The sequence below is a fragment of the Sinohyriopsis cumingii genome, chromosome 14 (assembly GCF_028554795.1).
Source record: "Sinohyriopsis cumingii isolate HCF-2022 chromosome 14, ASM2855479v2, whole genome shotgun sequence".
Classification (NCBI taxonomy): domain Eukaryota; kingdom Metazoa; phylum Mollusca; class Bivalvia; order Unionida; family Unionidae; genus Sinohyriopsis; species Sinohyriopsis cumingii.
This window is the reverse complement of record NC_142974.1, coordinates 61,553,108-61,566,137: the sequence shown is the minus strand read 5'-3', so window position 1 is coordinate 61,566,137 and position 13,030 is coordinate 61,553,108. Positions and strand designations below refer to the sequence as shown.

The 13,030-nt window shown below is 34.7% G+C and overlaps 1 long non-coding RNA gene across 3 annotated transcripts; it reads right to left on the bottom strand.

Annotated features, from left to right (window-relative positions):
• Positions 1–5,268: 5,268 nt before the first annotated feature.
• Positions 5,269–12,827, bottom strand: LOC149783967 (uncharacterized). Of its 3 annotated transcripts, XR_016413700.1 has the most exons (4): positions 11,798–12,827; positions 10,776–10,924; positions 7,045–7,112; positions 5,269–6,111 (listed from the first exon to the last, which is right to left on the bottom strand). It is a non-coding gene; the product is annotated as an uncharacterized LOC149783967 (long non-coding RNA). The 3 variants fall into 3 exon arrangements; XR_016413699.1 differs by having other exon boundaries at positions 5,269–7,112; XR_016413698.1 differs by lacking the exon at positions 7,045–7,112 and having other exon boundaries at positions 11,798–12,824.
• Positions 12,828–13,030: the final 203 nt, after the last annotated feature.

Sequence of the window (13,030 nt, the reverse complement as noted above, 5' to 3'; positions counted from 1 at the left end):
GGTGTAACATAATTGACTGACAAACTGTAAAAAGTAGTCTATGACAAGCAATGATTTAATACGAACAGCGTGCAGTTGTGCAGGAAACTTTAAAAGTAAAAAATGATCTCAAAACAACCTAACATTTGATCCAGTTATGTTCAAGTAAGCCTGACCTTATTGAGCTGTTCTCTCTGCCAGTTCATATTGAGTTTGCATAGCCCTAAAATTATTTGATGATACAGTGTAAATAGTAGTCTATATCAAACGGGGATTAGTTATGTACTGGGTGCACTCTATATGATATTGTGCTAGAAGGTGATTCAGGAATAAGTAGGATTGATAGTCTCCACAAATCAACGTGAATCGTAACAAGGCATTGTTGAGAACCTTTGATATTATGACAAATTATCGTGAATCGTAACCTGACGTTGTTGAGAACCTTTGTGTTCAACATATTTTTTACAGTATTGTGAAACATTCTCTTGACTTGGCCCAATATTAGCTGCTGAATATTGTAAACCACTGCATGGGGAACAAATTATAATGTTTGGGCCTTGTAAGTTTAGGGATGGGACGCCGACTTCATTTCCAGTCAGTAATCATGAACTGGATCATTAAAGGCACAATAGTGCAGAGTGTTTGTAATTTTGTGAATATTACAGATCATGTAACTAGTGAAATGTGTCGACTTATAAGCTGAAGTAATTCAAAATAACCTAGAGTTTGAGAAGATTAAATAGGGCAATTGATAAATAAACGAGAGAAAATGAATTTTTGTGGGGGCCCGCTTTAATTGAAACTTGTAGGTCACGAACTGTTACGGAAGCCTCACGTGACCACAAAAACGTGTACGTCATCTTCGTCCAGTGGGCGGGTTATGAGTCACGTGGTTGTAATTTAAATATGTATTATAAACAAAAATGGCGGACACACGTGAGAGTAAAAGACGTAAAGGTCGCCCGCGCTTGTCGCTTTCCGAGAAGAAACGTCGAAACACTGTCTGAGAAACCGAACGGGACTTATCAAGGATTCGTCTTGGGGACCAGTTTGTTCGATGGAGAGCATTGATGTAAGAGTTAGGACTGGCATCGGGCACTGATAATTGCAGAAGCACTGCTGAGCTTGAAGTTTTTCATCAGCAGATCATGATGTAAAATGCCAAGAGATTTTCATACATCCCTCCTGTGTACCGGATTAGGAATGAGCTAGCTGCTTTGGATCACAATATACATAGTGGTTGAGGTGTAATGAGAAACCAAGAAGGGGGGAGATAGTGTAAGCTTGTTTCACTACAGGAAATTAGAAATAATTTTATATATTGATTGTGCATTATAATCCCTGCCTGGAGATCAGACGAATGGAGTATTATTCACATGTACAAGTCATGAAAACTTTGTATTAGATACAAGTCATTTAGCAACAATCGGCACACATTTATATTTGTGGTAAGGAATCTTAATGTTTTCATGCATACAGATCTTGTAAGTAGTATTGTTATCATTCTAGTGGATATTTATTTTTATTTGAGCAATGCAAGTCTAATAATTAGATCCAGTGATATGTATATCACTTTCCCAGGGGACTGACACACTTTATTAAGGATATATGGGGTTTATGGAATGTCCTCAGGACGTTTGGGGTAGATGCTGTCATCATGATGATTACTAGCTAATACCTGTTCATGAAAACATGTTGCTTTCTGAAGGAATGGGCAAAAATCCATCCTGTCTCACTTAGTATTTTGTGAATAGAACAAATAAGAACGAAAACAAACCCTCAACAACTCCTTCTTGGGAACTGATGATGAGGCTCTAATACTGGGTAAAAAGTTCATATGGGTTAGCATGGGGATGCTTGTCACACATGTTAAGAAAATAAATTTTTCTTTAAAACAGGCATTGATGTTACAACAAAAAAGTGGCAGATGGTCCGTCTACCCTTGCAAGGAAAAGAAAACATCCCCACATCAGGGAGCTTATAAAGAAAGCCCTCATCTATCAACTTGAGGGAAAGCAGGGTATGCAGAGGAGAAGAGAACTAAAGGAAGATGATCCCAGGAGAATTTGTAGAAACCTGGCACCTCAAGAACCACCATCAACTCTAGTTTTGGTGTGGTGAAGGAGATCTATCGATTTTACTTTTGTAAAATATGAAACAGTGTCTGATATATAGAGGTGTCAGCTAAGGCAGGTTACACTTTATATAATATCCTGAAATATCAGTAGTTGAAAATAAAATAATGTATAATATTGTATCTGCAGTTGCTGAAAACTTTTTATATTGATTATTTATGATCGTGCCCACATTGTTTATAGGCAGAAATAGACTGGTGTTAAAAAAAAATCTGAAAGCATTATTGTTTGATGCAATATTATCTGCATTTATAAGAAAACAATGAATAAAATCATTTGTATTCATTTATATACAAACTCATACATGCAAGCAAGTGTTTAAGTTCATGCAAGCCTAGAGGGGATGAAGCCAGTGTATTGTCCATCGGGATATTTGTCATGTATCTGCCAGAAACAGCCAGAGGGAATTACATGTCTCTGTCCAGACCCCAACCTTCCAGGACACACGGTACTAATTATACGGAAGAACTGTGAACCAGTCTAGAAATGGGTGAAGAAATAATAGAGTTTTTACAGGTTTGGTGGTCCATAATTGGTTAATAATGAAAATTAAAATTTTAGGAAAAATATCTGTAAAGAGCTTATCCTATATGTAATGTAGAAAAAATATTGACAAGTTCCTACTGATGCAATTTAAGCATTTTTGCAGACTTGACTCAGGAGTACTCAATACTGAAAGTAGCACCTGATTCATTTGGTGCAGAATCAATAACACGTGTTTCATGCACATGTATGTAAACAAAGTGCCGCGGGTCATATGGTGTTCTCCACACATAAGCTTGCACCAAGGTTAGATGTGCATGAAGAATTATAGGTGTCATTATCAGCACCCATAAATTTTAAGTTATTGAATTTTGAATATGATAGTGTTTCCATATGTTTACCATTGTAGTGGAATTAGTACCGTGAGTCCTATATGTGACCTATACCATAATAGGAGCTTGTTGTTTCCATGGTTACCACGTGCATCCAGGGTATCAATTTGGTGGCTTTTACATATGACAATCATAATGGAGTCTTTTTATCATGGTTTGCATGTGATTGTGGAGAAAAATTCTATAGAAAAGACAGATGGGGATGGTTTTATACACTGGATAGTGGAAGTAGATAGCTCAGGCCATAGGGAAAAGAGCATAGTATGGCCTGATGGCAGAATTTCATATGATGGTACCCATAGATTGGCCTATATGGATAAATACCATTTAACACATGCAACAATTCCCCAAAAGGGGGTGGGGGAGATTTTATATGTAAGCCACTTATGTCACAATCACTTATGTATCAGTACTGATCATTTAACTTTAGAGACACACTCAGCAGATCAAAGCAGAGAACATTGTAAAAATAAGGACTGTGCACAAAACTGCACATGCTGCATTGCCTCAACCTGTAAATTGAATTATTATATGTCGAGTCACATTGAATATCAATTATACCTGTCTTATTTCTTATCCTAGAATTAAACTCCTTGACACCTATTCTATGTTCAGCATGTTTCTCATCTTGGTACATTACATTTTTGGGCAAACAGTATTGGAACTTTTCTGCATCCCTTTTGTTGAGGGAGCAGGGAGGGACATTTTCACTTAAAATAATAGTTTTCAACCCTTCATTCCCAATTTAAGTCTGCAAAAGTCCTATCTGTATTGCATTATTTCTACAGGCAGTTTTTCTTCCCCAACCTCTCTTCATACAGTTGGAACATTCTTGATGTATAACTGCATGGTGAACATACCGCTCTCTCCCACCAAACCAGATCTCCTTTTTCTTCATGTACCAAGTCCCATGATAGAAAACCTTTATAGCCAGGGTGTTGCAACTTGTGGTCTCAGAACACATTATTCCAAATCTCTTCATTTCATTACTGCGTGCACTAAGCGATATGTGTTTTGTTCACCATATATGTTGTTGTGAATAAATGAAAACAAGCTTCATGTCAGAAATATGGTTTCATATTTGAAACAAAAGCTATTTATAAAACCTACATTGCTCTGTTCTTACCATCAAGTAATAGTAAGGAATCATTTAGCTGTAAATTAGAGCTTGCTATTTGGTTTGCCAAATCAAGGTGTATTACCTCCCCTTTGACTGTAATTGAGTGATTGCAATGTTTGCTTTTTTTCTCTTTTGTTCGATAATGTATGCATTTTTTTAGCTTTATATTAAAAAGTAAGTAATTTAACACTGCTTATAGTGGAAAGTAGCCACAGTAATGATTTTGAGACTTTTTCTTAACTTTTTATGAGCTTTGGGTAAATGTAGGTATATATTTATGTATTAGACAACTTCAATATGCAATTCAATTCTATTACTTAAATTTAACAAGTAGTTTATTCAGTGACAAGTTTACCAGTGTCTGCATATTGCATAGAGACATGAATTTGTCTTGGCATAGCAAAGTTTTTCGCACATTTCTCCACCTCCAGCATACTTAATAGCTTGAGTCATAACAGTTTGTGCATACACTTTCTGTCTCCAACATCAATGTCAGCATTATAGGAACTTTGGATAGGTTTTTCAAATTTGTCTCTTGTTGTCCTTATGTAACATACCTCATGTTGATGTGTTATTTGGGTTGATACACATTCCCCCCCCCCCTTGTTGTGGGGAACATTGCCAGGCTTGAAGAAATTACTCTGTCTATTCTTTGCTTCCTCACCCTTCCCCATAGTTTTATACTAAAAAGTAGCACTATGTTATTTAATCATTCAGTATAATAAAGCTTATGGAACTCTTCCTTGTCTTTTATACTTTTTTATTAACATTTGGGGGTCATGAATCACATGTGATGATAGTTTAAATAAGTTTGGAATGTCAGCATCTCTTGATGCTTCGTGGGTGTGTGTATTTGTTTTAGTCACAAAGGGCAATGGCCTCTTATCATTTTGACCTGTCATGTGGCACACTTATTTGTTTTGTTTGATTGATTTGAATAGGGATGCACTGCATCTTATTTCTGTGAGAGTCAGGAAGAAAAGAAATGCAATTTTGAAATTTAAAACATTTAAAACTTGTCTTATAGCCAGTGAGAGATGAAAATACAATGCGTCATGTAATTTGATACCCTGTGATGTCATACTTGCTGATGTCAGCATGCTTGTGTTTCTTTTGTGTAGCATGCATGCCATAGAAAGATAACATGAAGAAACAAAGGCAGAAAAAAATTATTTTAATAACAAGAATAAGCCACTAATAAGTACAATACAACACAGCAACATGTAATGTGGATGCAATTTAACTATAGATATTGGTATCACATAAAATGCTATTGCACTATTATCCATGCACAAGCATTGGCCAGTTCTTTCTTACAATTATGCTCTAATATCAAGGAGTAAAATACAACTTTTTCTAAAAAGTTTAAATCTGGTTATAGGACACACGGTACTAATTATACGGAAGAACTGTGAACCAGTCTAGAAATGGGTGAAGAAATAATAGAGTATTTACAGGTTTGGTGGTCCATAATTGGTTAATAATGAAAATCAAAATTTTAGGAAAAATATCTTTTGAGAGCTTATCCTATATGTAATGTAAAAAAAATATTTGAGAAATTTCTACTGATGCAATTTTGGCATTTTTACAGGCTTGACTCAGGAGTACTCAATACTGAAAGTAGCACCTGATTCATTTGGTGCAGAATCAATAACACGTGTTTCATGCACATGTATGTAAACAAAGTGCCGCGGGTCATATGGTGTTCTCCACACATAAGCTTGCACCAAGGTTAGATGTGCATGAAGAATTATAGGTGTCATTATCAGCACCCATAAATTTTAAGTTATTGAATTTTGAATATGATAGTGTTTCCATATGTTTACCATTGTTGTGGAATTAGTACCGTGAGTCCTCCATGTTGCCGTAGTATGAACTGCCTATAGGTAGCATGACTGTTGGCACACATCAAGTCAACTTTATCGCTGAGGACAAGAACATTTCGTCTGTACATCCTGGACAAGGCATATACAGCCTCATCAAGGATTAGATCTTGAAAAATCTGAAAAATTATTCCAATTGTAATATGCTATTTCTAAAATGTAAAAAATATACTTTAATAAATAATAGGAGCATGCGCTTATTCAAATGTTATTCATCTTCGATCAGCAAATTCCACTGTGAAATACACGTGGATCAAAACTGCACATGGTTTTTATTTTGACATGAACACTGAGAGTTCCATCGCAACTAGAACTGATAGTTTATGTTAAGATGGACAGTTCAAAGTTTTTGGGGAGCATTTCTAGAAGTCAGAGACTCCTACATTGGGATCAAATAGGAATGGCTGATTGCAGCTTAGATTTGTTTAGTATAGTGAGGTACCCACATTGAAATCAGGTAATGAAAAGAATCTACTCAATGAGTATCAATTGTAAATTAAAACAAAGTCCTTATCATTTGCATATGTATGCATGTCTGTTTTTGGACGGCTTACAATTTTAAAATTCTTTCACAGTGGTTGCAAAGAAATAACATTTACAACATTCATGTATGTACATCAATTATCAATCTTTGAGAGTCCACCATGGAAATGGAATTCATTTTAAATGTTGTATTGTAAGAATAACTATCAAAGTTTTAATTCTGTTTGTAAATTGATGTAGTATTTTGATTTTATTGGTACAAAGTGCAAGTTGTACATTCATAGGCATGTGCTACACATATCCTGTATACAGAAAGAGGTTTTCTGTAATGTAGCCAACATACCGGTCAAGTTGTTCATACCTTTTGTGATATACATTTTGTACATAAAAATTTTAAGCTTTGGCAAAACACGCTTAAGGAATATATAAAAGTTATTAAAAGAATTAAAGAAATTTCAAAATTGCCATTGAATCGAGTACATTTGTTATACAGAAATCATGTGCAGTAATCAACAGTTCAAAGGTGGAAACATTGAATGCCAAGCAGACTGGGCAATTAAAATTCTTACCCAAAAATGTTAGATCAGATATAAAGAAGAAAAAAGGTTTCTTGCAAGCCTTCATGTCAGTCTTCATTCTGGATAAATAAAACAATTTAGAATTATTAAGTCCTTATGTTTATCATGATATTGCATATATAGTATTATCTTAACATATTTTGGGGCTTTAGAAATACACATTAAGGCATGCAGCATATTTAAAACAGAACAATAAAAGTGTAGTATTTAATTCACAAGACTTAAATGGTTATATGAATTCTGTACATGTCTAATTTTGTTTAAAAAAAACTGCAATCTAGTCAGGTCTAATTGCTGAACTCCAAAGTAAGATTGCATAGACTTTTTGTTCCCATTTTTTATTTAAAAAAAAACAACTAATTAATGTATTACTTAAGTTGGTTTATTAATTAAATTGAAAAAAGAGCAAGTTGACCTTAATATTATTGAACGTTTGTATGCCACTAGTGTAGATCACTAATAACTATATATGAAATGATTTTAGCTAATCTACCTTTAGGCCCTCATAGAAATGAATTTATCTATTTTAAGTGTATCTCTGAAGCCGCTGTATATATTGGTTTGGAAGAAGGAAATAGAGTTGGCATTTCTAAAGTCAACTGGAATACTATTCCAGAGCAAAGTTCCAGAGTACTGGAAACATTTTGTGAATAATTCCTTATTTGGTTTGGGAATTTTATACTGTTTGGTAGACATGGATCACAGTTGTGGAGTATTACCAGGAAGCGTATACTTGAATAGTGATTGTAAATATTCATTAGCACTATTATTGGATATCATGTACATTACTTTGGCTTTTCTCAACCGGATTCAGTCTTTACTAGGTAATAATTTTAACTTACCAGCTAAAATTTTCCTTGCTTACTTTCTGGATTGATATAGCCTGAATGCACTTGTTTTAAGATGTGCCAGCTTTGCTATGGTTTTGTCATTTGAATTACTCCACACTGTGTTACAGTAGGCTAAATAGGGTTGTATGTAACTGTTATAAAATAGTAGTCTGTACCTTATCCTACTGAAAAGCCATAAACTTGAATTAACATTTTTACTGACATGTTCAGTCCATGATAGGTTATTATCTACCAAAACACCAAGTAGTCTATCATGACAAACCATTTGCAAATTTGTATCCTTCCATGTCAGACATAATTCATCACTACCAAGATTTGTTCTTTTTTGCCATGTTGAGATAAGTAATATTTGAGTTCTTCCAGTATTTACCACTATGCCATTGCATGTGCACCAGTTGTCCAGTTTGTTTAGGGCATCCTGTAAATAAATTTATAGTTTGTGCTTTGCGTTTTGGATGTCTGACAATGTTGTGCCATCTGCATAGAGATCTGTAGATGAAATTGAGTCCCTTAGTAAAAAGTGGTAGGCCATTAATAAATAGTATCAATTGTAATGGACCTAAAATTGAACCTTGTGGTACTCCATATCTAATTGTTCCAGGTTCCGACAGAACATTATTTATATAAACATGTTGTGTTCTCTCACTTAACTTTGAAGTAAACCATCTAATTGTGCTTTCATCACATTCGTTGATTTTCAGTTTCTTAAAAGAATTTCATGTACACCAACCCATACACTTTCCTGAAATCTACAAATAGAGATCATATTATTCAACTTTGATCAAGTTGTTGAAGCCATTTATCACTTAGAGAGATCAAGTCAGTCTCACATGAATGTTTCTGTCTAAAGCCTGATTGAACAGGGTGTAACAGCAACTGTTTCGTTAAATATGACATGAACGAGTCATGGACATGTTTTTCAATCAATTTTGACAAGTTCTGGTTGTATTGAAATTGGCTGGTAGTTATCAGCATATTCTTAGAACCAGATTTGTGCATAGGCATTACTTTTGCAGTTTTCCATATTTTGGGGACAGATGAGGTTGCAATATTTAAATCGATTATGAATGTTATGCTATCTGAAATAGCTGAGGCAGAAGTTTTAATGAAAGGTGGACCAATCTGATCAAGTCCTGTAGCTTTCTTGATATCAAGTTTACTGAGATATTTTTTAGCAGTTTTTTTTTTTGTTTTTTTTATAACTGTGGGATAGAGAAACCCTTAGGCATTTTTCAGTTCATTATACTTGTTTTCTATCACTGGTTCTTTTAACTTAGTGGTAATGTTAGTGAAAAAAATCACTCAAAATATTTGCAATGTCAGTGTCATCAGTGACTTTTGTGTCATTTACCAGAAGTGAGTGAATTTTATTTGTCTGATCTTTGTGTGTTACCCCAATGAATTCACTGAAGACTTTCCAAATGGAGTTTGTGTTGCTCTTTGTGTTTTCAAGCATTGATTGATAATGAGGGTTTTTTTTAAAGCCTTTTCAATTATACTTCTTATGTTATTTCCCCATACTCGATATTGTGCATGGTTTCCCATAGCCTTCAATTGGTCTCGTGTCTTCATAGTATCTAGAATTTCAGTAGTAAATCAGTTAGGTTGGATTTCATACTTTACTCAATGTACATTTAGTGGTGCATGCTTAGAGACTACATTCATAAACAAGTCCACACTTTTAGAGCTTCACATATGTCATCAAAATTTTGGATAATATTCAATGGAACTTTATATAGGTCATCTTGAAATTGTTATTTACTTCAATTTTGGAAAGATCTGTAAGTAATAGTTTTGTGTGTATTGTTCCTATTTATGTTGCATTTAACCTTTCTTGTCAAAATAATAGGATAGTGGTCACTAAGACCAACATTTGGTACATTAACATAAGCCACATTGTTTGGTAAGTTGGTATAAATGTGATCAATAAGAGTGCTTGATATTTCTGTTACACTTGTGGGCTCATTTACTAGCTGGAATAGGCCTAATGATTCAAAAAATTCCATCCAGTTTCTCCTTATTTGAGTATTGAGTAGGTCCTTATCTACACTGCTGAGTATATGTTTCTTTCTCCTGTGCATGAACATTTTCTATTTGTTTCAAAGAGTTTTCATTCCAAATTGCTTTGGAGGAAGGTGAACTATAAATGAAACCAACTAGGAATGATTCTGCATTATTTTGAGAAATTTCCACCCAAATACTCTCAATTTCATGTGACCCCAAGTCAGGTTGCCTTTCTGCATTTACATCTTATAATGTATACAAGACACACACACACACACCCCTCCCCCCGTCTCTCTGTCCCTGCATAATGGTTTATTGTAGCCTTGACAGTGAAATAGATTATCATTGTGGCTAGCATTTAATTTGGTTTCAGTGAGTCCTAAAACATGCATATTATTTTCCTTGGAAGACAACATTAACTTAATCTGTTCTATTTTTTCCACTATTCCTTGTACATTTAAGTGACCCATGTTAAAACCTTTTGTATTTAGTTTCATATCAATTATATGTATTTCATCGTGTAATGGGGTACTCTATGAGATTGTTTCCATAATACATTTACCATTTTGGTATTATATAAGGTGGCCATATAAATGAGGTGGCCTCTGTATTTTCTATGGTATCTGTGCATACTCTTCCTTTATCAAATCATATTGGGGTGGAGTGTTGAGTAGCAACAAAAAGTAAAGCAGTTTAAACATACATTGTTTGGTAAAATAACTAATCATTTAATACAAGTATGCGTTTTCTAAGTTGTGCAAAAAACACTACTGACATAGATATTAGAGTCTTTGCCAACTTACTTAGTACCAAACATTTTTAAATATCTATCAATACTTGTTTTGCAAGATATAAATAAACAATTACCTTCATTCTTGTCTGCCTTGTCTGAACTATGTGTAGAGCTTGGTCAGCTCAGTTTTTAGGCTGCACAGCATCTCTTTCTCCTCTCACCCATCTGGTTTTTCAACTTCTTGCTCCATGCCTCATCCTCCCTCTTCCTCTTAAAGGTCGCTCTAGAATTAAGCTTGAAAGTGAGCTGATTTAAGTCTACCTAATGAATTTTAATATGTAAATGTATTTCATAATTTGACAATAATATATTCATGATTACTTATTAAACTTATAGGAATATAGTGCTAACTTTGGATCAGAAATTAATACATGAGAGGTTGTGATTTGATAGAAGTTTTTTTTGGGATGGACCAGGTCAAGTGTTGGGTGGGGTGGGGATCCAAAATTTAAAAAGGGCCCCTACTTTCCATAATGGGCATCAAAGCAAAGTCTATGTGTCTATTTACTCGGTGTGCACAATACCCAATAAACATGTCCAAGAATAAAGCTGTGGTCAAACTTCAGCTGACAAGTGACTGTACGTTTGTGTGTGTGTGTACTTTTTTATGATCTGGCCCCGAGTTTTGAACCTAGATTCCATATTCTAGTCGCAGATTTAAAAAAAAAAAAAAAAAAAAGCTTTTTTAAAACCTTGTGCATGTAAAGTATTAACTTCGAGAAATTCTTTTCCGCTTTGTTTGAAACGTCAGAAAGATGGGTGTTAGTGACAATCTGGTTAGAATTGATAAATTGATTAATGAAATTACTCAATTTTGAGCATTTTTAAATATCCCTGATGTTTTTCATTTATAAAATTGAGTGGTGGGGACGTGAGGGAGTACGAATTCTACTGGGCAAGAAATAGAGTGAGTACCTGTGGGTTTTTGCAATACTGTACAGAGCACGTCGATTTAAATTATTCTCGTACCACCAAAAACTTTGAAATATAACTATAAACGTAGTTCTACATACATTTCATTGTTTCCTCTCACAATGAAAATTAGAAAGGAAAAGAATAAAAGAAAAGAACGAGATCAGAAGAAGATCGTACTCACCGTTGTTGACATTTTGGGCGGTCTCGTAGCGTGGTTGTGTTTTACGTCATCATCTTCAGTGTTTACAATGTGGCCTATAATTATGCAAATTTCGGTCACCGGAATTATGTGTGTTATTCATTCGGAATCTGCCGATCACTGCCGAGCGGGATTTCAACATGGAGGCGATAGATTCGTTACTCTACGTACGAAGATTTCAGAGAGCTCGTATTTCATAACGAGAACCCCTACGTACTTGATATTACCCCAGAAATGCCTTTTAAATAGTAATTAATCAGTTGATATACATAAATGTCCCAACATTTTTGCAAGAAAATTCACCCTCAGCTGCACTATTGTGCCTTTAAGAACTGTATGGAGGCCCCATATAAGAAAATGAAATAAATTTCATCAGCTGGCATAAACAACTGGAAGACTGACCTAGAATAAACTGTCATTGCCTGGAATGTAATTGTTGATACAACAGAGGATCACTTTTCATATCTGAGCAGTAGGATAAATATCTTCAGGTCATAGCCTAAGTTTGTTCACATTCAGTTTTACAAAGTGAAAGTGTCAAGTTATTGCAAAATATGTCGATTAGTCTGTTCGAAATGAAAAATGTATAGTAGCATTAATACAATTTTCAATACATTTAAACTACGTTAATATTAGCTATATTTTGATTTGGCATTATATCTATTATGTTATCTTCAGTGAAACTAGGATTTGTTTATAATCCACTGATAATACTGTTGATGAAATGGCACGTGCCTTCCCCTCCCACTCTCTCTCTCCCACCATGAAGCACCAAAACTGATGATTGCATGGGTCATGTGCGGTAAACCACACGATTCTTATAGAGACTATATCCAGACAGAACGAGAAACCATAGTAATTCTAAAGGAGCCACCACACAGCAACTTCATCAGGACATGCATTAAGATGGTGATGTTTTCTTTCCTTAAACCTCTCCGCCCTCTATCCACTGACGCGAGCTGTATGGTACCTCAAGTGTCATTTCTTCACCATAAGTGCAATATTACGATGCTTGTGTCCGCTGTTATGCTTCTTCAGATTTCCAGTGTCACAAAACCGTTCATTACATGCATCACACTAAATTGCTGCATCCTAAGATGTTGCCCTGACTAAACATTGTATTAAATTGTATAAATGTTTTTCCTCCAGTATGAATTCATGTGTGCTTACCGTGTTTCATGTATTTTTCGTGCTCTTTAATTTTTCTTACACAAC